The sequence below is a fragment of the Bombina bombina genome, chromosome 2 (assembly GCF_027579735.1).
Source record: "Bombina bombina isolate aBomBom1 chromosome 2, aBomBom1.pri, whole genome shotgun sequence".
Classification (NCBI taxonomy): domain Eukaryota; kingdom Metazoa; phylum Chordata; class Amphibia; order Anura; family Bombinatoridae; genus Bombina; species Bombina bombina.
In genome coordinates, this window is record NC_069500.1 from 996,213,977 (window position 1) to 996,238,471 (window position 24,495).

The window sequence follows — 24,495 nt, forward strand, 5'->3', positions numbered from 1 at the left end:
ACGAAGATCAAGACCAAGTGGCTTATTGTGAGAACATTATACTCTCTGGGATCATAGATCCATTTTTTATGTTTTGTCATATTTTGTTTTTTAATATATATAAACAGCGCGCCTTTTTATCTCCTTGTGAGATACTACACTTTATTTTAAAGGTAAGTATTTAGTTTTAAATAGGATTCATTTAGTTAATAAGAATTAATTTATTTAGATTTATTTAATTAATATTTAAGTTAGGGGGGCGTTAGGGTTAGGGTTAGACTTAGGTTTAGGGGTTAATAATTTTATTACAGTGGCGGCGGTGTAGTGGGGGGCAGGATAGGGGTTAATAAATTTATTATAGGTGGCGACGGTGTAGGGGGGGCAGATTAGGGGTTATTAAATTTTTTATAGGTGGCGACGGTGTAGGGGGGGCAGGATAGGGGTTAATACATTTAATATAGGTTGCGGCGGGTTCAGGGAGCGGCGGTTTAGGGGTTAATACATTTATTATAGTTGCGGTGGGCTCCGGGAGCGGCGGTTTAGGGGTTAATATGTATAGAGTAGCTTGCGGTGGGCTCCAGGAGCGGCGGTTTAGGAGGTAATAACTTTATTTAGTTGCGGCGGTGTAGGGGGGACAGATTAGTGGTGTTTAGACTCGGGGTACATGTTAGGGTGTTAAGTGTAGACAGCTCCCATAGAAATCAATGGGATGTCTGGCAGCAGCGAAGATGTACTTTCGCTATGGTCAGACTCCCATTGATTCCTATGGGATCCGCCGCCTCCAGGGGTGGCGGTTTGAAAACCAGGTACACTGGGCCGTAAAAGTGCTGAGCGTACCTGCTAGTTTTTTGATAACTAGCAAAAGTAGTGAGAATGTGCCGCACTTGTGTGCGGAACATCTGGAGTGACGTAAGAATCGATCTGTGTCGGACTGAGTCCGGCGGATCGAAGCTTACGTCACAAAATTCTACTTTTGCCGGTCTCGAGCCTTTGATAACTAAGGCGTATCAGCCTCGCCACAAATACGCTGCGGAATTCCAGCGTATTTGAGGTTGACGGCTTGATAACTAGGCCCCATAGTGTATATTCGATTTATTATGAACATTCAAATTCAAATATAACATTTATAAAACAGAATTGTAGACTAGAAATACTATTTAAAATTCGAGTTTGAATATTACATTTATAAAACATAGTTATAGACTAGAAATACTATTTCTAATTCTAATTTGAAATTTGAATATTACATTTATAAAACACAGCTGTAGACTAGAAATACTATTTTGAATGTGATAAAATACCGAGCTAAACATTGTATTATTTGAACATATATTTTCCATTGATATTGAAAAATTCTAAAACAAAAATTCAAAAATAGAATGTTAGAATGTTAAATAAATATTTGAAATTCAATTTGAACGAATGAATGTATCAAAATTAGTTTTAAATTTCGAATTTTTAGAAAACATTCACCCATCCCTACTGACCACACCAGCAACTACAATTCATAAGTTATGGGATCATAACATTTAGAGAGAGAAGGAATCAAAAGGAAGGGAAACAAACTTTAGTCTTCAGTGGAAATTGAACTGCAGCACTGATGTTCTTTACCCCTGGGCTAACCTGTCTTGTGATTAAATATTTTTCCTTTTTAAAAAATGACACAGCTAGGATTTTTTTCACAATCAGACTCTGCATATAAGTGTTCATTTCTAGAGATTTGTTTGTGTTCAAAGTATACATAACAATCAGTTTAACCCTTAATACGATCTACAAGCACTTCTATTTATCTCATATTTTAAAGTAAAAACACTTCTCTAGTGCAAAAATAAATATTTATTTTAGTTACTTACTAATTTCACTTTTAGGTACCATATAAACTTTGTTTTTTTAACTTTACAAAGTCAAGTGCTTCTGTTTATCTGACGTATACTGGTAACCTAATGCTCTGGGAAAACTATAAATATGCTTTATCATTTCAGTCATTCATGTGAATCTTGTGATCAGTATAGCATCACCACAACTCTGTATAGACACACAAGTTATATTTTTCATTATTCTTTATTGAAATATCTTTTTAAAATTGCCACTTTGATGGAAAATACTGTCTTTCCAAAAGGGGCACTCAAGTCAAAATAAACTTTTATGATTCAGATAGAGCAGCAGTTTTTAGACACTTTCCAATATACTTCCATTATCAAATTTTGCATAGTTTTTTTATATACACACTTTCTGGGGAACAAAATCCTACTGAGCATGTGCACTAGCTCACAGGGTTAACATATACTAGTCTGTGATTTGCTGATGTCTGTCACATGATACAGTGGGCCGGAAAATAGGAAAAAAAAAAATCAGACAGAAAAAAAAAATCTACTATTTTTTTTATTAAAGGGACATTAAACACTAAATACATGCTAGATAGAATAATGCATTCAAAGAAAAGATTAGTCCATGACTAACATGTAGATGTATTTTTTAAAGTTTCATTAGTTGTTTAAAAAGTGACAACATAAGTGTAAAGTTTTAGTGTCTATAAAACACTGGGAGCTGCCATGTTGTAACTTGTGTTACCTTCTCTGCTGTGGCCAATTAGGGTCAGTTATAAATAGGTCACTAGAGTGTGCAGCCAATGGTTGTGCTGGATTTAACAGTGTTCTGCACTTCCATTTCTAACAGGAACTGAACAGCTCACAATTTCAGAATGGAATTACAGGCAAAGAGGACAAAATAAATAATGAAAGTATATTGCAGAGTTGTTTTATTATATACAATTTATCATTTTATATTACCATCTCAAAGTGTTTAATGTCCCTTTAAGTAGGATCAGCTTTCTGCCAAATTTGTTATTATATGTATAACAATCCAAAATGTATGACCATTTGAAAAATTAGATATATAACAAACAGTGTCAAATAGACGCAGACAGCTTACATTTACAGAATCACACATTTTTTTGTGACTATACTGAACTATCTCTTTCCTCAGACAAGCCAGATGTCAATATGAACAAAGAATATAAGGTGCAGTAATCCCTCCTCTAGTAGGGGCTCGTCAATGTAGGCAGCAAGGGCTTTGTTTAACCATTTTCCACAAAAAAACCCAACATTCTGCCATTCTTTTATTTTAATATTCCTTTATGCTTCTGATGACCCAAGGCTTGTGTGGCTCTAGGATTGATAGCTCCACCTTTGATGTTATTGCACATAATACTATAATAACTGCCTAAAACTGGGCATTTTCTAAACCAGTCATTTATACTGAGGAGGTCAGCTCTTATTCTCTTATTGTAGCCCTCTGACATCCAGATGTTTTCAACAAAGTACCTACAATGGGTTATTACTCCTATACAGAAGCTAGACGATGTCTAGGTCAGGGCAGGAGATTCAGCTTCAGGAAGACAGCTAGGATTGCCACCTCAGCCATGTTTTCCTGGACACTTATAAGTTACACATGCTGCAGGGCGTGCAGGGAGGAACATGTATTGTGTTTCTGGACAGCACTATTCATATTCCTCCCTGCACACCCTGCAGCATGTATAACTTATAAGTGTTCTGTATTTTAAGGGACGGGTGGCAACCCTAAAGACAGCCCAAGTCAGTTCCTTGTCAGTTCCTTTTCACTAGCAATGTGATCTCTGATTTTATCATACAGCAGATGTCTACTAAAACATGTGTAATAATATTAACTATAATGGCTGGCCTGGAGACAACATTTAAAATTACTGTTTGTTTCAGCCTTACTTCAGTTGTTTTTAACAAGGTTTGGGAATTTCTACTATTGTAATTTTTTTTGTGAGTTGTAGTTTAGCACAAGATGTGCCTGGTACAACACTGCATTTGGGTTCAGATAGGCAGAGGTAGTATCAGGAGTAGGGATGGGGGAATGTTTCTAAAAAATTGAAATTTAAAACGAATTTTGATACATTCGTTCGTTCGAATTGAATTTCGAATGTTTATATAACATTCTAACATTGTTGAATCCTTAGTTGAAAAGCATATCTAGATAGGCTCAGGAGCTGTGAGCTAGCTACTAATTGATGGCTGCACATATATGTCTCTTGTGATTGGCTAACTAATGTGTTCAGCTAGTTCCCAGTAGTACATTGCTGCTTCTCCAAGAAAGGATTGCAAGAAAATGAAACAAAATTGATAATAGATGTAAATTGGAAAGTCATTTACATATGTATGCTCTATATGAATCATGAAAGAAAAATTTGGGGTTTAATGTCCCTTTAAAAACAATAGTGTATGTGTATTTTTTTAATTGAAAATACTGTCTCTAGTCATTTTTAAAAACATATTCCTATAAAATATATTTTACTCAAATTGACTTGCCCTCTTTTTTCTTATATTTCCTCTAATGTATAACATTTCAGTTCCTATAGTCCTATGTTACTCTTTGTTCATAAGGTTTATTACAGTACTGTGCTGTCAAATCACAAAGCTCATTAAATGATATTGTTTATTTGATTTATTAAGCATTACTTCAGCAGAATATTTTAAGTGAAGAAAAAATACTGATGCTAAGATGCTGTGGAAGAGAATTCTGTTATCATTTCACCATAAAGCTTGAAAGCAGGTCAACTGCACATACAAACATCAACAAATAAAAAAGGAAGCGATCATTCAAACTGAGAGCGAACCCAGTATCCTTATAAACACTTCCTAAGCGTGTTGAATGATTCTTAAAATACACCATGTGCAATAACAATTGGTTATATCTGTAAGTGTTCCATGAAGTACATGCAACAATTGTCCTTGACAGCTACTTGTTTATAGATTGGTGGGTGTGCACATAAGCTGACACATGCCAAAAGATTGTGTAAACATACTTTTACACAGAGGCGTAGAAAAAAGAAAGTTGTTTGGTGATGGAATTGGATAATGACTAATTCAAATTACATTGGATTTGAGCCAGTGTTGGCTGACTATCAATATGTATGGATGGAAAAAAATGATGTGCTAAAATATTTGTTGTGGAAAGGATTAGCCGGAGATTGGTATTTTCAGTTGCATCTACACTATTTGTCAATGTGCTCATGTGTTTAATATTGTTATACTGATGAAGCAGATGTTGATATCTGGCATTACATTTTCTATTCCAAAGCATAAATGTGTCTTTTGGTGCTTTAGGAAATTCTGGATCCTGAAATATATACAGCTTCAGTCTATATGTATAGAAGAATACATATTAATGGCGTAAAATTAAAACACTAGGTTCATATAGTCTTCACATTATGGAATCCTCTAGTAGCTGTGAATATCCTATCTTATCAAACGGTTTTCAAATTTAATGCTAAACCAGTGCATTTGAAAACTTGATTTTTGCATGGTTTTAGAGTGTCTTTACACCTGGTGGAACAGTTTTCCCCTCTTCCTGTTTACAGGCTTCTTCGCATGTGTGTGTATGTATGTATGTATATATATATATATATATATATATATATATATATATATATATACTGTACATACATACATACATATGTACTGTATATATATATATTGGTCCAAATTAGCTGGCACTCTTCTTCAAACATACAACTTCCCTAGTGCACAGGCCGCCGTTATGTATACAAATTTTGGTCCTCTAGAAACAGCCACCAACAAGACAGAGAGATCCCAAGCTAGCACTCGTGGGTAAACATCAAGCTTTTATTCATATAAAGATAAAATTTAATATTATGGGAATTATATATTTATATGAATAAAAGCTTGATGTTTACCCATGAATGCCAGCTTAAGATCTCTCTGTCTTGGAGGTGGCTGCTCCTAAAGGACCAAAATTTGTATAAATAAATAATATATATATATATATATATATATATATATATATATATATATGTATACACCACATAAAAAGTCTGGCACTCTCTTGCAAGCAAACAGCTAGATTAAAGCACAATAAAAAAATTACAACATTTGGCAAAATAGTGATTGGGGGTTAACTGTCTGGGTCACTAAAAGCTGTGCAGATAGCTGTGAGCACTGGTGAAGACCTAGGGCTGTGAATTTTGCAGGGTTATTGGTTGTGTACCAGCCTGGTTTGAGAATGCTGTATTTTAGTCATACAGAGTTCTATGTTCTCTTAACATTATAAGGTAGTTTCTTTTAACTGTTCAAAACTTATAATGTTAGATTTTTGTTAATATTAAATGTCTATCGGCCAGATTACGAGTTTTGCGTTATGAGTGGCTCGCTGCTTACTTGCAAGTTATTTCCACCGCTCACCTTTAATAGCGCTGCTATTACAGGCTTGCAAAAACCCGGCGTTAGCAGGCAATATGGCAGCGTTGAGCTCCATACCACACACAAATACCAGCGCTGCTTTGAGCTGGTTTTACGTGCTTGTGCACAATTTCCCCATAGACATCAATGGGGAGAGCCGGCTAAAAAAAAGCCTAACACCTGCAATAAAGGAGCATAAAGCTCCGTAACGCAGCCCCATTGATTCCTATGGGGAAAGACAATGTATGTTTAATCCTAACACCCTAACATAAGTCCTGAGTCTAAACACCCCTAATCTGCCGCCCCCGACATCCCTGACATCTACATTACACTTATTAACCCCTAATCTCCTGCCCCCGACATCGCCGACACCTACCTACACTTATTAACCCCTAATCTGCTGCCCCAAATGTCGCCGCCACCTACCTACATTTATTAACCCCTAATCTGCCGCCCCCAACATCGCCGCCGCCACTATACTAAAGTTATTAACCCCTAAACCTCTGGCCTCCCACATCACTAGCACTAAATAAATATATTAACCCATAAACCTAACCCTAAGTCTAACCCTAACCCTAACACCCCTAACTTTAATATAATTAAAATAAATCTAAATACAAATTACAATTATTACCTAAATAATACCTATTTAAGACTAAATACTTACCTGTAAAAAAAAACCCTAAGCTAGCTACAACATAAATAATAGTTACATTGTAGCTATCTTAGGTTTTATTTTTATCTCACAGGTAAGTTTGTATTTATTTTAACTAGGTAGACTAGTTAGTAAATAGTTATTAACTATTTACTAACTACCTAGTTAAAATAAATTCAAAGTTACCTGGAAAATAAAACCTAACCTGTCTTACACTAAAACCTAACATTACACTAAAATTAAATAAATTAAATTATCAAAATACATTTATCTAAATTACAGAAAATAATAAACACTAAATTACAAAATAAAAATGAAATTATCAAATATTTAAACTAATTACACCTAATCTAATAGCCTTATCAAAATAAAAAAGCCCCCCCCAAAATAAAAACCCCCTAGCCTAAACTAAACTGCCAATAGCCCTTAAAAGGGCCATTTGCGGGGCATTGCCCAAAGATAACAGCTCTTTTACCTGGCAAATAAAAATACACGATGAGGAAAAAAAGAGGTGCAGAGTCTCTCAGTAGATCCAAAAGCGGTTTATTCAGGAGCAGGCTTAAACATGATGCACAAGGTAAGCTCCTATTTGACGCGTTTCGCGCATGTGTACATGCTCTTCATCAGAGATAATAGTCTCAGGTGCACTGGATCTGTATATAGGTGAGGCTGGCCAATCAGTACGGAGATGGTATTGTTAACCCTTTAGATATGTAAAAAATATGTCTATTGATTTACAGATGGGTCAGATCGGTGTTTTAGTGTGTGGAGTATGGACTTCTCATGTTACACTGCTCCAGTGCACTGCGAGACACATTAGAACAAAATTGATCATATAAGATTTTATGTATTGCAAAAACTTCATTAGTGATGATAATTAATTAACACGTATCCTTGAATTAGTGTATCCTTCATAATAAAACGGTACTTTTGCTTTGTTTGAAGAAATGTGATGATGTGTTAGAAAAAGATATATGATGGTAATAAAAAATGTTATAATAAAAAGATAAAGGAAGGTATTTAAAGTTGATTAAATGGTGTTTAGCATAAGAATGAAAAACAAAAAAATTAATAAAAAAATATAATCATGGAAGATGTAGAATGAGAAAGTAAAAAAGCAAATAATGAAAAGTAAAATACAAAATACTAAACATAGTTGCAAATAGAGTAACTATAAAAACATGAGGTAGCATGGGACTAGTATGACTTGATGTTCTCTGAGCTTGAGGAATTTAGAACAGTGCAAAAGACTACTAACTCCCTTTCAGTGTGGATATATTTGTTAAGTTTAGAAAAGGGTAAAGAGAAATGTTGTTCATTTATCACACTTGGCTCTGCTTGTGCTAAGAACCGTCTAAGGGGAGAAATCATGTAATGGATACAGTACTCCTTATAAACTGTTGTAACTGTGAATTACTTCCTTCATGTCATTACAAGTCTGAACTTTTTAACTTATTGGTGGCTATGTATAAAAACACAAATTTGCACAAACTAAGATCAATAGAACAGTGGAGGGGGATACTTATTCAAAAAATATATTAAAGATGAGTTAGAGGTAGTTAGATGGGGGAAGAGTTGGTTATATTGGGATGGAAAAGTGATACTCTACTGCTGACCATTATTATAGTTTAAATATGTCCGCCAATACCTATTTATTTAAATAGTGTATTGGTAATCATAGAAAAGTTGATTTGGCACACCAACCATGTTAATTGATTAGTATGTATTGTACTATATACCTACTAGATGAGTTGGGAAAATGTACATTCTAACTTTATGATAATTAGTAATATTATTATCTAAGTTGGCAGAGAATATCATCTGAGAAAATCCCTAGATGAGTAATACAAAAGTCTGAGCTATTTGATGGAAAATGTGAATAGCTATACTCATGTTTCTAGCTTCAAATTGATCTTTAGTTTACTGATCTATAAAGAAATTTACATCATATCTCTTGTTCATGCCTTGTGGTACCCTAGTTTGTAGTTTGCAATAAATAAAAATACAAACAACCCCCCCCAACAGTAAAACCCACCACCCACATAACCAACCGAACTCCCCAAATAAAATCCTATCTAAAAACCCTAAGCTCCGCATTGCCCTGAGGGCATTTAGATGGGCATTGCCCTTAAAAGGGCATTTAGCTCATTTTCTGTGCCCAAACCCTAATCTAAAAATAAAACCCACCCAATAAACCCTTAATAAAACCTAACACTAACCCCCAAAGATCCACTTACAGTTTTTGAAGACCGGACATCCATCCTCAACGAAGCCAGGAGAAGTCTTCATCCAAGCGGCAAGAAGTCCTCAATGAAGTCGCGAGAAGTCTTCATCCAAGCGGCAAGAAGTCGTCCTCAAGGCGGGCAGAAGTATTCATCCAGATGGCATCTTCTATCTTCATCCTTCCGACGTGGATCGGCTCCATCTTCAAGACATCTGGCGTGGAGCATCCTCTTCTTTCCATAGTTTTTGAAGAATGAAGGTTCCTTTAAATGATGTCATCCAAGATGGCGTCCCTTGAATTCTGATTGGCTGATAGAATTCTATCAGTGAATCGGAATTAAAGGGTAAAAATCCTATTGGCTGATGCAATCAGCCAATAGGATTGAGTTTTATTTCTATTGGCTGATCCAATTGAGCCCGCCTTGAGGATGACTTCTTGCCGTTTGGATGAAGACTTCTCCCGGCTTCGTTGATGACTTCTTGCCGCTTGGATGAAGACTTCTCCCGGCTTCGTTAAGGATGGATCTTTGGGTTTTAGTGTTAGGTTTTATTAAGGGTTTATTGGGTGGGTTTTATTTTTAGATTAGGGTTTGAGCACAGAAAAAGAGCTAAATGCCCTTTTAAGGGCAATTCCCATCCAAATGCCCTTTTCCGGGAAATGGGGAGCTTAGGTTTTTTAGATAGGATTTTATTTGGGGGGTTTGGTTGTGTGGGTGGTAGGTTTTACTGTTGGGGGGGTTGTTTGTATTTTTATTTGCCAGGTAAAAGAGCTGTTATCTTTGGGGCAATGCCCCGCAAAAGGCCCTTTTAAGGGCTATTGGCAGTTAAGTTTAGGCTAGGGTTTTTTTTATTTTGGGGGGTGGTCTTTTTATTTTGATAGGGCTATTAGATTAAGTGTAATTAGTTTAAAGATTTGATCATTTATTTTTTATTTTGTGTAATTTAGTGGGTTTTTTTTTGTAATTTAGTTAATTGTATTTCATTAATGTAATTTATTTAATTGTAGTGTAATGTTAGGTGTTAGTGTAAGACAGGTTAGGTTTCATTTTACAGGTAAATTTGTATTTATTTTAACTAGGTAGTCTACCGAGTTAAAATAAATACAAACTTAGCTGTGAAATAAAAATAAAACCTAAGCTAGCTACAATGTAACTATTAGTTATATTGTAGCAAGCTTAGGGTTTATTTTACAGGTAAGTATTTAGTTTTAAATTATTTAGTTAATGATAGTAATTTTTATTTAGATTTATTTTAATTATATTGAAGTTAGGGGTGTTAGGGTTAGACTTAGGGTTAGGTTTAGGGGTTACTAACTTTAGGATAGTTCCGGTGGTCACATTAGGGGTTAATAATATTTAACTAGTGTTTGCGATGCAGGAGTGTGGCGGTTTAGGGGTTAATATGTTTATTATAGTGGCTGTGATGTCCGGCGTGGCAGATACAAATAGTGTATTGGTAATCATAGAAAAGTTGATTTGGCACACCAACCATGTTAATTGATTAGTATGTATTGTACTATATACCTACTAGATGAGTTGGGAAAATGTACATTCTAACTTTATGATAATTAGTAATATTATTATCTAAGTTGGCAGAGAATATCATCTGAGAAAATCCCTAGATGAGTAATACAAAAGTCTGAGCTATTTGATGGAAAATGTGAATAGCTATACTCATGTTTCTAGCTTCAAATTGATCTTTAGTTTACTGATCTATAAAGAAATTTACATCATATCTCTTGTTCATGCCTTGTGGTACCCTAGTTTGTAGTTTGCAATAAATAAAAATACAAACAACCCCCCCCAACAGTAAAACCCACCACCCACATAACCAACCGAACTCCCCAAATAAAATCCTATCTAAAAACCCTAAGCTCCGCATTGCCCTGAGGGCATTTAGATGGGCATTGCCCTTAAAAGGGCATTTAGCTCATTTTCTGTGCCCAAACCCTAATCTAAAAATAAAACCCACCCAATAAACCCTTAATAAAACCTAACACTAACCCCCAAAGATCCACTTACAGTTTTTGAAGACCGGACATCCATCCTCAACGAAGCCAGGAGAAGTCTTCATCCAAGCGGCAAGAAGTCCTCAATGAAGTCGCGAGAAGTCTTCATCCAAGCGGCAAGAAGTCGTCCTCAAGGCGGGCAGAAGTATTCATCCAGATGGCATCTTCTATCTTCATCCTTCCGACGCGGATCGGCTCCATCTTCAAGACATCTGGCGTGGAGCATCCTCTTCTTTCCATGGTTTTTGAAGAATGAAGGTTCCTTTAAATGATGTCATCCAAGATGGCGTCCCTTGAATTCTGATTGGCTGATAGAATTCTATCAGTGAATCGGAATTAAAGGGTAAAAATCCTATTGGCTGATGCAATCAGCCAATAGGATTGAGTTTTATTTCTATTGGCTGATCCAATTGAGCCCGCCTTGAGGATGACTTCTTGCCGTTTGGATGAAGACTTCTCCCGGCTTCGTTGATGACTTCTTGCCGCTTGGATGAAGACTTCTCCCGGCTTCGTTAAGGATGGATCTTTGGGTTTTAGTGTTAGGTTTTATTAAGGGTTTATTGGGTGGGTTTTATTTTTAGATTAGGGTTTGAGCACAGAAAAAGAGCTAAATGCCCTTTTAAGGGCAATTCCCATCCAAATGCCCTTTTCCGGGAAATGGGGAGCTTAGGTTTTTTAGATAGGATTTTATTTGGGGGGTTTGGTTGTGTGGGTGGTAGGTTTTACTGTTGGGGGGGTTGTTTGTATTTTTATTTGCCAGGTAAAAGAGCTGTTATCTTTGGGGCAATGCCCCGCAAAAGGCCCTTTTAAGGGCTATTGGCAGTTAAGTTTAGGCTAGGGTTTTTTTTATTTTGGGGGGTGGTCTTTTTATTTTGATAGGGCTATTAGATTAAGTGTAATTAGTTTAAAGATTTGATCATTTATTTTTTATTTTGTGTAATTTAGTGGGGGTTTTTTTGTAATTTAGTTAATTGTATTTCATTAATGTAATTTATTTAATTGTAGTGTAATGTTAGGTGTTAGTGTAAGACAGGTTAGGTTTCATTTTACAGGTAAATTTGTATTTATTTTAACTAGGTAGTCTACCGAGTTAAAATAAATACAAACTTAGCTGTGAAATAAAAATAAAACCTAAGCTAGCTACAATGTAACTATTAGTTATATTGTAGCAAGCTTAGGGTTTATTTTACAGGTAAGTATTTAGTTTTAAATTATTTAGTTAATGATAGTAATTTTTATTTAGATTTATTTTAATTATATTGAAGTTAGGGGTGTTAGGGTTAGACTTAGGGTTAGGTTTAGGGGTTACTAACTTTAGGATAGTTCCGGTGGTCACATTAGGGGTTAATAATATTTAACTAGTGTTTGCGATGCAGGAGTGTGGCGGTTTATGGGTTAATATGTTTATTATAGTGGCTGTGATGTCCGGCGTGGCAGATACAAATAGTGTATTGGTAATCATAGAAAAGTTGATTTGGCACACCAACCATGTTAATTGATTAGTATGTATTGTACTATATACCTACTAGATGAGTTGGGAAAATGTACATTCTAACTTTATGATAATTAGTAATATTATTATCTAAGTTGGCAGAGAATATCATCTGAGAAAATCCCTAGATGAGTAATACAAAAGTCTGAGCTATTTGATGGAAAATGTGAATAGCTATACTCATGTTTCTAGCTTCAAATTGATCTTTAGTTTACTGATCTATAAAGAAATTTACATCATATCTCTTGTTCATGCCTTGTGGTACCCTAGTTTGTAGTTTGCAATAAATAAAAATACAAACAACCCCCCCCAACAGTAAAACCCACCACCCACATAACCAACCGAACTCCCCAAATAAAATCCTATCTAAAAACCCTAAGCTCCGCATTGCCCTGAGGGCATTTAGATGGGCATTGCCCTTAAAAGGGCATTTAGCTCATTTTCTGTGCCCAAACCCTAATCTAAAAATAAAACCCACCCAATAAACCCTTAATAAAACCTAACACTAACCCCCAAAGATCCACTTACAGTTTTTGAAGACCGGACATCCATCCTCAATGAAGCCAGGAGAAGTCTTCATCCAAGCGGCAAGAAGTCCTCAATGAAGTCGCGAGAAGTCTTCATCCAAGCGGCAAGAAGTCGTCCTCAAGGCGGGCAGAAGTATTCATCCAGATGGCATCTTCTATCTTCATCCTTCCGACGCGGATCGGCTCCATCTTCAAGACATCTGGCGTGGAGCATCCTCTTCTTTCCATGGTTTTTGAAGAATGAAGGTTCCTTTAAATGATGTCATCCAAGATGGCGTCCCTTGAATTCTGATTGGCTGATAGAATTCTATCAGTGAATCGGAATTAAAGGGTAAAAATCCTATTGGCTGATGCAATCAGCCAATAGGATTGAGTTTTATTTCTATTGGCTGATCCAATTGAGCCCGCCTTGAGGATGACTTCTTGCCGTTTGGATGAAGACTTCTCCCGGCTTCGTTGATGACTTCTTGCCGCTTGGATGAAGACTTCTCCCGGCTTCGTTAAGGATGGATCTTTGGGTTTTAGTGTTAGGTTTTATTAAGGGTTTATTGGGTGGGTTTTATTTTTAGATTAGGGTTTGAGCACAGAAAAAGAGCTAAATGCCCTTTTAAGGGCAATTCCCATCCAAATGCCCTTTTCCGGGAAATGGGGAGCTTAGGTTTTTTAGATAGGATTTTATTTGGGGGGTTTGGTTGTGTGGGTGGTAGGTTTTACTGTTGGGGGGGTTGTTTGTATTTTTATTTGCCAGGTAAAAGAGCTGTTATCTTTGGGGCAATGCCCCGCAAAAGGCCCTTTTAAGGGCTATTGGCAGTTAAGTTTAGGCTAGGGTTTTTTTATTTTGGGGGGGGGTCTTTTTATTTTGATAGGGCTATTAGATTAAGTGTAATTAGTTTAAAGATTTGATCATTTATTTTTTATTTTGTGTAATTTAGTGGGGTTTTTTTTTGTAATTTAGTTAATTGTATTTCATTAATGTAATTTATTTAATTGTAGTGTAATGTTAGGTGTTAGTGTAAGACAGGTTAGGTTTCATTTTACAGGTAAATTTGTATTTATTTTAACTAGGTAGTCTACCGAGTTAAAATAAATACAAACTTAGCTGTGAAATAAAAATAAAACCTAAGCTAGCTACAATGTAACTATTAGTTATATTGTAGCAAGCTTAGGGTTTATTTTACAGGTAAGTATTTAGTTTTAAATTATTTAGTTAATGATAGTAATTTTTATTTAGATTTATTTTAATTATATTGAAGTTAGGGGTGTTAGGGTTAGACTTAGGGTTAGGTTTAGGGGTTACTAACTTTAGGATAGTTCCGGTGGTCACATTAGGGGTTAATAATATTTAACTAGTGTTTGCGATGCGGGAGTGTGGCGGTTTAGGGGTTAATATGTTTATTATAGTGGCTGTGATGTCCGGCGTGGCAGATTAGGGGTTATTAAATTTATTTTAGTGTTTGCGATGCGGGAGGGCCTCAGTTTAGGGTTTTATAGGTAGTTTATGGGTGTTAGTGTACTTTGTAACACTTTAGTTATGAGTTTTATGCTACAGCTTTGTAACGTAAAACCCATAACTACTGACTTTAGATGGCGATATGAATCTTGACGGTAGAGGGTGTACTGCTCACTTTTTGGCCTCCCAGGCCAAACTTGTAATACCGGCGCTATGGGAGTCCCATTGAAAAAGGACTTTTTGAAAGGTGCAGTAGTTACGTTGCGTTACGGCCAAAAAAGTGTGCGGTACACCTATACCTGCAAGACTCGTAATAGCAGCGGTAGTGAAAAAACAGCATTATGAGGCTTTTTCACTCATAACGCTAAACTTGTAATCTAGCCGTATATTAGCTATTTGTAACTAAAACAAATGTAATACTCACACACACTATACTCTATACAATAGATGTGAATTTGTTTTGTTACTAATGCACATTCATTAATGAAGCACGTATATTTGTCTCTTTTGAACTAAATGTATATCCGAACAAACGCAGCATGAAACAAAAACAAATGAATACTCATGAATTTGTTAGTATTCATTTGTTTCCTTTAAATAGTTAAAATGCTTAACTTTAGCACACTGGAAAGCTGCCCTAATCCTGTCCTCTTCTTCTTAGAGCCTCGGCCGCGCTAATAGGAAGCTTAAAGTGAAAGTCAACCCTAGCATTTGTGAAACGCTAGGATTAACTATTGAAACAAATAAAGGGGACTTTCATTCATGAAGTATAACATACTCCATGCAGAAAGCTCCTTTATTTGTTTCAAGCGATCGCCGCTCTGAGCTGCGAAAGCACCCCACGGCAGATCGCTGTTTTAGTAAGAGGTGACATTTCCACCTTTTAGCCAATAGCTGTGCGGTAAAGCTGGCTCCCAACAGCGCAAAGCCGGATTTACCAATCTGCCATGCTAGGGTTGACATTCACTTTAAAGCTCCCTGGAACTGCACTGAAGGAGAAGATTCTTTAGTTCAGGTCCTGGTAGCCACCGCACTAAGCCTCCTATTAGTGTGCTCCGTGAAGTAGGATTGGGATTAGCATGGCTCTCCAGCATACTAAAGGTAAGTATTTTATGCTACAGGTGAACTTTTTCGCCTGTAGCAAAGGAATATACATTTGTTTAACAAAAACAAATGTAAATGTTCCATGAATGGTCGGTTTTCGTTTAATTTATACCAAGTAATGAATATTCAAAATATGGAAGTATTTTGAATATTCGATACTAAAGATTTGGCCAGTCCAAAAACTTTGCCCTTGCACATGTCTACTATATACTATATATAGCCAAAACTATCTGAAGACCTCACCATCACGCCTATAAGAATTTGTGAACATCCCATTCCAAAACCATGTGGATTAATATAGAGTTGGCTCTGATTGGCAGATATAACAGCCAAACTCTTCTGGGAACTCTTTCCACAAAATTTTGCAGTGTGCATGTGGGAATGTGTGCCCCTTCAGCCAAAAAATAATTTGTGAGGTCAGGCACTGATGTTGGATGAGGTTTGGCTGGCAATCCACCACACCAGATTCTTCTATCAGTCTGCAAGGTAGGGAAGAAGGATTCATCAATCCAGAGAGCACATTCCACTGCTCCAGAGTCCAGTGGTGGTGTGTTTTAGAGCTGCCAATTCTTGGTACTGCACTTGCTGAGATGAGGCTTGTATACAGCTCCATAGCCATTGAACCTATTTTATGAAGCTCCCAGAGCATAGTTCTTTTGCTAATATTGCTTCCAGGGGCATTTTGGAACTCTGAAGTGATAAATGCCGCAGTTGATAGAAGATTTTTACAGGCTAAGTGATTCAGCACTCAGCATCCCCACTCTGTGAGTTTGAGTGTTCTATCACTTTGTGGCTGGGTTGTTGTTGCTCTTGGACGATTCCAAAAAAGAATACTTATAATTTGCCAGTGCCGATAAGGTAGGGCAAATATTTCACAGGCTGACATGGTTATGGTGTCATTGTATTAAAGTTCCATGTTTATAGTCACTGAGCTCTTCAGTAAGACCCATTCTATTGTTTGTCTATGAAGATTTAATGATCTATTAGCAATGGCTGTGGCTAAAACCGAAACCGAACCAAAACCAATAAATAGTAGAGGTGCCCACATACTTTTGACTATAAATGGTCAGATTACAAGAGGTTGGCTAATAATAGTATGGGACACTATAAGCGATATTGCTGGATTGCGTTACCATTAAGGAAGAACTTGATATTACAAGTCTATGGTAAAGTAAAGTGCGTTGACCAGAGAAGGGTTAGTGCGACCTGCTTTGCTCATGCACAGCCTAAACTTTCAATGACTATTGCGATCAGGCTAACTTGCGCTGGTATTACAAGTTGAAAGTTATACTTTGCACTCAAGCAAAAGCCCAAACTGCGCTAGAATATTTAGCGTGACTTCAGACTTCAAATAATATATATATATAAAACATGGAAGGGAACTGCACTCCAAGACTGGATCAGGTACACATCCTGTGACTCAGCAACATCCAGCCCTGGGTGCTAAATAGCACTCCAAAAAAGCTGTGATGTCACCAGAGCCACAGGCAGTTAACCCCAGTCCGGAATGGGTGCAAGAAACAAGGGGGATTACAAATAAAAAGTAATATAACACATAGAAACACCCAGCACTCACCAGCTAGCTCACAGCTAAGATAAAATCACAACTGGAAAGGTTAGTAAGCGCATCTGGCCAAATGGGAAAGCTCAGGCACCACGTCAAGGTCCTTTCCATTGCCTGAGTCCCTAACACAGCCACACTATCATGCGAGCTCACAAAGCCAAACAGACTGAGAACAAAGAAGGGGTGCACAGGTGGAGTAATCACCCATAGAAAATACAAAACATGGAAGGGAACTGCACTCCAAGACCGGATCAGGTACACATCTTGTGACTCAGCAACATCCAGCCCTGGTGCACAGGTGGAGTAATCACCCATGGAAAGGACCTTGACGTGATGCCTGAGCTTTCCCATTTGGCCAGATGCGGTTACTAACCTTTCCAGTTGTGATTTTATCTTAGCTGTGAGCTAGCTGGTGAGTGCTGGGTGTTTCTATGTGTTATATATATATATATATATATATATATATATATATATATATATATATATATTTATACAGACTGTATATATATATTTATAATGCATAAATATGTGTATGTGTAAATATACATATATACAAATAAATACACATTTTTACACACACACTCACACACACATATATATATATATATATATATATATAAATAATGTATATATACAGTATGTATATGAAATGTAGTATTGTATGTCTGCAGTATGTATGTAAAGTGTTGGTAAAATATAGATGTAAACACCATTAACTGGAACAGCTTAAGGGTTAAATCATGCTGTAAGGCAAGGCCTAGCCTAAGTTTGCAATATTATTCCATTATGGGGGTAGGCTAGAGCTTACCTTATATATTCCTGAATAGAGAATTAATCTTACTTTTTTCCCGCTTGTATTGTTTTTCTTCTCCTTCTGGTTCTTTCACTCTTTCTTTCCAGTCACAATGGACTGCAGCATTAAATTAACAGGCTTAATTAGAATTGAGTTAGTTGTTAGTGGCTGCAGCATTTTAAGTTGTTCTAGCTCATTGTTAGTCCATGGCATTAATTTTTTTCTCCACTAAGTAGTCACATGTGGTATACAGGGACTGGAGTATGTTTATAACATCCAAGGAGGCAATGCCAGGGCCAAGTTTTCTGTTCTGAGACTGTTTGGAGTCAGGGACGAGCTAATGGGAGGGGCAGGATAAAACAGGTCAGAACCTGCTGTGCCTCTCCCTGCAGGCCTGCTGGCCCAAGGCTCCAGAGGGCATCCAGTCTACAGAATATTTGAATAAGAGAGCTAAGCTGGGTCTTTGCAGGATTCCCAATATATTAAGGCCCTGGCCTGTTAAAGGGACAGTACACTGTAAAATTGTTTTTCCATTAAAGGGACAGTCTACACCAGAATTTGTATTGTTTTAAAAGATAGATAATCCCTTTATTACCCATTTCCCAGTTTTGCATAACCAACACAGTTATAATAATATACTTTTAACCTCTGTGATTATCTTGTATCTAAGCCTCTGCAAACTGCCCCTATTTTCAGTTCTTTTGACAGACTTGTAGTCTAGCCAATCAGTGCCTGCTCCCAGATTACTTCACGTGCACGAGCACAGTGTTATCTATATGAAATATGTGAACTAACACCCTCTAGTGGTGAAGAACTGTTAAAATGCAATCTGAAAGAGGTGGGCTTCAAGGTCTAAGAGATTAGCACATGAACCTCCTAGGTTAAGCTTTCAACTAAGAATACCAAGAGAACAAAGCAAAATTGGTGATAAAAGTAAATTGGAAAATTGTTTAAAATTACATGCTCTATCTGAATCATGAAAGTTTATTTTGGCCTAGACTGTCCCTTTAATGTATTTGCAATGGCTTGTTATATCAGCTGCAGAGTATAACATATTTGAGAAATTGCATTTTCAGGTTTATTTGTGTATATGAAGTAGCTGGTTTTGTGCTTTGAAACCAAAGCCTATTACAATGGGTTGAACTTAAAGGTAATATCAGATCTCATAATGTTATAACTTTGTGTACACAGACTTACTTCCTTATCTTATATTTGTCTGGAACACCAAAGCTCAATACATAGAGAGAACAATGGAAAATGATAATTGTATTACTTAACTATCCTGCACACACTGAGAATGTAACTTCTTCTGCTGGCTGTGTTTACTTAGGCTTGTCAATAGTGTATGCTCCAGTATTGAAACTTTCAGTATAGGTGGCTATACCAAAGACTAAATCAGCTATTTCAAATGCTAAAATAGGAGTAAAGGGGCTACTTGTAAACAATTTAATACACTCTAGCAGGTAAAATGGATCATTGGGAATAATTTAAAGGGGAGAAAAATTTTGGGTGAACTGTCCCTTTAATGTCTGGCTCATAGTTTAGCAACTTTTGTGCCATCTTCCTAGAATGTTCTTGTTAGCATTTATCATTTTTATGCCATTTAAATTTTTTACATGCTTAATTAATTAATCCCAGTTTTTTGCTGTATCATTATTATTAATTACTAGGATAAGCAGTTGACTCTTATGTGTGGGTTTAACCATTAAGCACTCACTTTATTAATCTTAAATTTGTTAGTTTACCTCTCTAGCATGGATGTCCCTCTATGTCCAGTTCCAACTACACAATTAAAATGTATCTCACTAACATTCATAGTTGCAATTACAATATTTCCCTTTTCAATTTTGAACCCATATTAATCATAATTCTTGAATTCCACATTAGCTATATGATTTAGGGATACCTGTTAACTATTTAACGTTGCAGAAGCTCTTACACATTATATATGGCTAGTGTTTAGTTTATGGTACATTGTGTTTGACTACCAACAATGTAATATTGGATAATAGCATATCTGGTAATTAACTATTTTGTTCTCTTATTTGATTTGGGCCTTGATATGGTTTCTGCGTCACAGCATCAATAGTCATTGAAATTCTACAAGCCTTTGTTACAGAGTTAATATTTTCACCAGTTGGCCATTGTACAGCACACTCCTTTGGTGGATACATGGCATACTACACTATCAGTATTAGGTTTTAATTTGCCTGAAGAGCATTAGAACGTATTTTACACTATTGAGGACACTTCATTTTATAAAGCATGAGAAATGCAGTCATCCTGTAGTATTCCTACCATAGTGGAATAATGACACCAAGAAAACCCTTAATGCAGATGCAGTAGCTCCTTTTGGCTCAGCCAATTGCCCCTTTGCATGTTCACGTCTGTTGATGTTGGTTCAGTGCTTATTTCTCCTGTAGTAGAGGACATAGGAACAGTGTAAACACCAAGAGGCTAGGATTCCTGCGCTGAAATAGATGCATTTTGACCGTATATTTTCTACTAGACAATAATTTTATAGTATTTGTCATCAGCTGAACTTCTTTTTTTCTTGAACGCACAGATATCAAGACATCACACTATTGGATAATACATGAATATTGCCATATTTTTACTTTATCAGAAGTTCTTATGTCATTGTTTGCTTGGGTTATACATGTACATATTTGTGTTAGGCTAGAACATTTCTCAGTGTGCATCCATTTGTAGGGACTTTTTAATGTATTGTATTTGTGGTCACATTTTGTATGTCCTATCTCCAGGATTGATTGAGTTCCTGTTGTGCTTGTAAACTTGCACATTTATTTTCCAAGTAGCAGTTTATTCAATTTTAACATTTCTCGTTTCTTTGTTACTAATTCATATTGCATAGATCTTGGGTATAAGTGAAGATTAGATTTTACCTTAATTCTGAACATTTTATTTCTTTAAACATATATTTACCTGAATGTTCTGCCTAAAGTTTAATTTATATGGCCTTTAAAGGAACACTAAAATCTAAATTACGCTTTCATGATTCAGAAAGAACATGTCATATTAATAGACTTTCTAATTTACTTTTAATATCAAAATGTGCAAAATATTTATATATGCACTTTCTTAGGCACCAGCACCTGTGTAGCATGTTTGCACTGCAGTACATAAGTATTAGCGTTTGTGATTGGCTGATGCTGTCACATGATATAGGCGGCATATTTGTCAGACGAAAAACTGCTATTCATTTAAAATTCCCACAGTCATAGAATGTGTTTTTAATATGCATTTTGTTAGTATGCAATTCTACTGTATTTAATTTCTACTAAGCTTTTAGGTTTATTTTTTCTATATGTTTTTTTTTTTGTGCCATAGGACCACAGTTTCTACAGCATTGATCCCGAGGGGCTGACGCTCATTCCAGATTTCAAATTTGAGTGATGTTCAGTAATTAATAAATAAGTCAACATTAAATATTTAAATAATTAATGATTAAAAGTGTTGTCGATATGAGAAAAGTCAAATAACAGAATTTATGCTTACCTGATAAATTACTTTCTCCAACGGTGTGTCCGGTCCACGGCGTCATCCTTACTTGTGGGATATTCTCTTCCCCAACAGGAAATGGCAAAGAGTCCCAGCAAAGCTGGTCACATGATCCCTCCTAGGCTCCGCCCACCCCAGTCATTCGACCGACGGACAGGAGGAAATATATATAGGAGAAATCATATGATACCGTGGTGACTGTAGTTAGAGAAAATAATTCATCAGACCTGATTAAAAAAACCAGGGCGGGCCGTGGGCCGGACACACCGTTGGAGAAAGTAATTTATCAGGTAAGCATAAATTCTGTTTTCTCCAACATTGGTGTGTCCGGTCCACGGCGTCATCCTTACTTGTGGGAACCAATACCAAAGCTTTAGGACACGGAGGAAGGGAGGGAGCAAATCAGGTCACCTAAACGGAAGGCACCACAGCTTGCAAAACCTTTCTCCCAAAAATAGCCTCCGAAGAAGCAAAAGTATCAAATTTGTAAAATTTGGCAAAAGTGTGCAGTGAAGACCAAGTCGCTGCCTTACATATCTGATCAACAGAAGCCTCGTTCTTGAAGGCCCATGTGGAAGCCACAGCCCTAGTGGAGTGAGCTGTGATTCTTTCAGGAGGCTGCCGTCCGGCAGTCTCATAAGCCAAACGGATAATGCTTTTAAGCCAAAAGGAAAGAGATGTAGAAGTCGCTTTTTGACCTCTCCTTTTACCAGAATAAACAACAAACAAGGATGATGTTTGTCTGAAATCTTTAGTAGCCTCTAAATAGAATTTTACAGCACGGACAACGTCCAAATTGTGTAACAAACGCTCCTTCTTTGAAACTGGATTCGGACACAAAGAAGGTACAACTATCTCCTGGTTAATATTTTTGTTAGAAACAACTTTAGGAAGAAAACCAGGCTTAGTACGCAAAACCACCTTATCTGCATGGAACACCAGATAAGGAGGAGAACACTGCAGAGCAGATAACTCTGAAACTCTTCTAGCAGAAGAGATTGCAACCAAAAACAAAACTTTCCAAGATAGTAACTTAATATCTACGGAATGTAAGGGTTCAAACGGAACCCCTTGAAGAACTGAAAGAACTAGATTTAAACTCCAGGGAGGAGTCAAAGGTCTGTAAACAGGCTTGATCCTAGCCAGAGCCTGAACAAATGCTTGAACATCTGGCACGGCTGCCAGTCGTTTATGAAGTAAAACAGATAAAGCAGAGATCTGTCCCTTTAGAGAACTTGCAGATAATCCTTTCTCCAAACCTTCTTGTAGAAAGGATAGAATCTTAGGAATTTTTATCTTGTTCCATGGCAATACTTTGGATTCACACCAACAGATATATTTTTTCCATATTTTATGGTAAATTTTTCTAGTTACAGGCTTTCTAGCCTGAATCAGAGTATCTATTACAGAATCTGAAAACCCATGCTTTGATAAAATCAAGCGTTCAATCTCCAAGCCGTCAGTTGGAGGGAAACCAGATGTTCGAATGGACCCTGAACAAGAAGGTCCTGTCTCAAAGGTAGCTTCCATGGTGGAGCCGATGACATATTCACCAGGTCTGCATACCAAGTCCTGCGTGGCCACGCAGGAGCTATCAAGATCACCGAGGCCCTCTCCTGATTGATCCTGGCTACCAGCCTGGGAATGAGAGGAAACGGTGGGAATACATAAGCTAGGTTGAAGGTCCAAGGTGCTACTAGTGCATCTACTAGAGTCGCCTTGGGATCCCTGGATCTGGACCCGTAGCAAGGAACCTTGAAGTTCTGACGAGACGCCATCAGATCCATGTCTGGAATGCCCCATAATTGAGTTATTTGGGCAAAGATTTCCGGATGGAGTTCCCACTCCCCCGGATGGAATGTCTGACGACTCAGAAAATCCGCTTCCCAATTTTCCACTCCTGGGATGTGGATCGCAGACAAGTGGCAGGAGTGATCCTCCACCCATTTAATTATCTTGGTCACTTCTTTCATCGCCAGGGAACTCCTTGTTCCCCCCTGATGATTGATATATGCAACAGTCGTCATGTTGTCTGATTGAAACCTTATGAATTTGGCCTTTGCTAGTTGAGGCCAAGCTCTGAGAGCATTGAATATCGATCTCAGTTCCAGAATGTTTATCGGGAGAAGAGACTCTTCCTGAGACCATAAACCCTGAGCTTTCAGGGATTCCCAGACCGCGCCCCAGCCCACTAGACTGGCGTCGGTCGTGACAATGACCCACTCTGGTCTGCGGAAGCTCATTCCCTGTGACAAATTGTCCAGGGTCAGCCACCAACGGAGTGAATCTCTGGTCTTTTGATCTACTTGAATCATCGGAGACAAGTCTGTATAATCCCCATTCCACTGTTTGAGCATGCACAGTTGTAATGGTCTTAGATGAATTCGTGCAAAAGGAACTATGTCCATTGTTGCAACCATCAAACCTATTACCTCCATGCACTGCGCTATGGAAGGACGAGGAACAGAGTGAAGTACTTGACAAGAGCTTAGAAGTTTTGATTTTCTGACCTCTGTCAGAAAAATCCTCATTTCTAAGGAATCTATTATTGTTCCCAAGAAGGGAACTCTTGTTGACGGGGACAGAGAACTTTTTTCTTTGTTCACCTTCCATCCGTGAGATCTGAGAAAGGCTAGGACGATGTCCCTATGAGCCTTTGCTTTTGACAGGGACGACGCTTGAATTAGGATGTCGTCCAAGTAAGGTACTACTGCAATGCCCCTTGGTCTTAGAACCGCTAGAAGGGACCCTAGTACCTTTGTGAAAATTCTTGGAGCAGTGGCTAATCCGAATGGAAGTGCCACAAACTGGTAATGTTTGTCCAGAAAAGCGAACCTTAAAAACTGATGATATTCCTTGTGGATAGGAATATGTAGGTACGCATCCTTTAAATCCACGGTGGTCAAAAAATGACTTTCCTGGATGGTGGGAAGGATCGTTCGAATGGTTTCCAT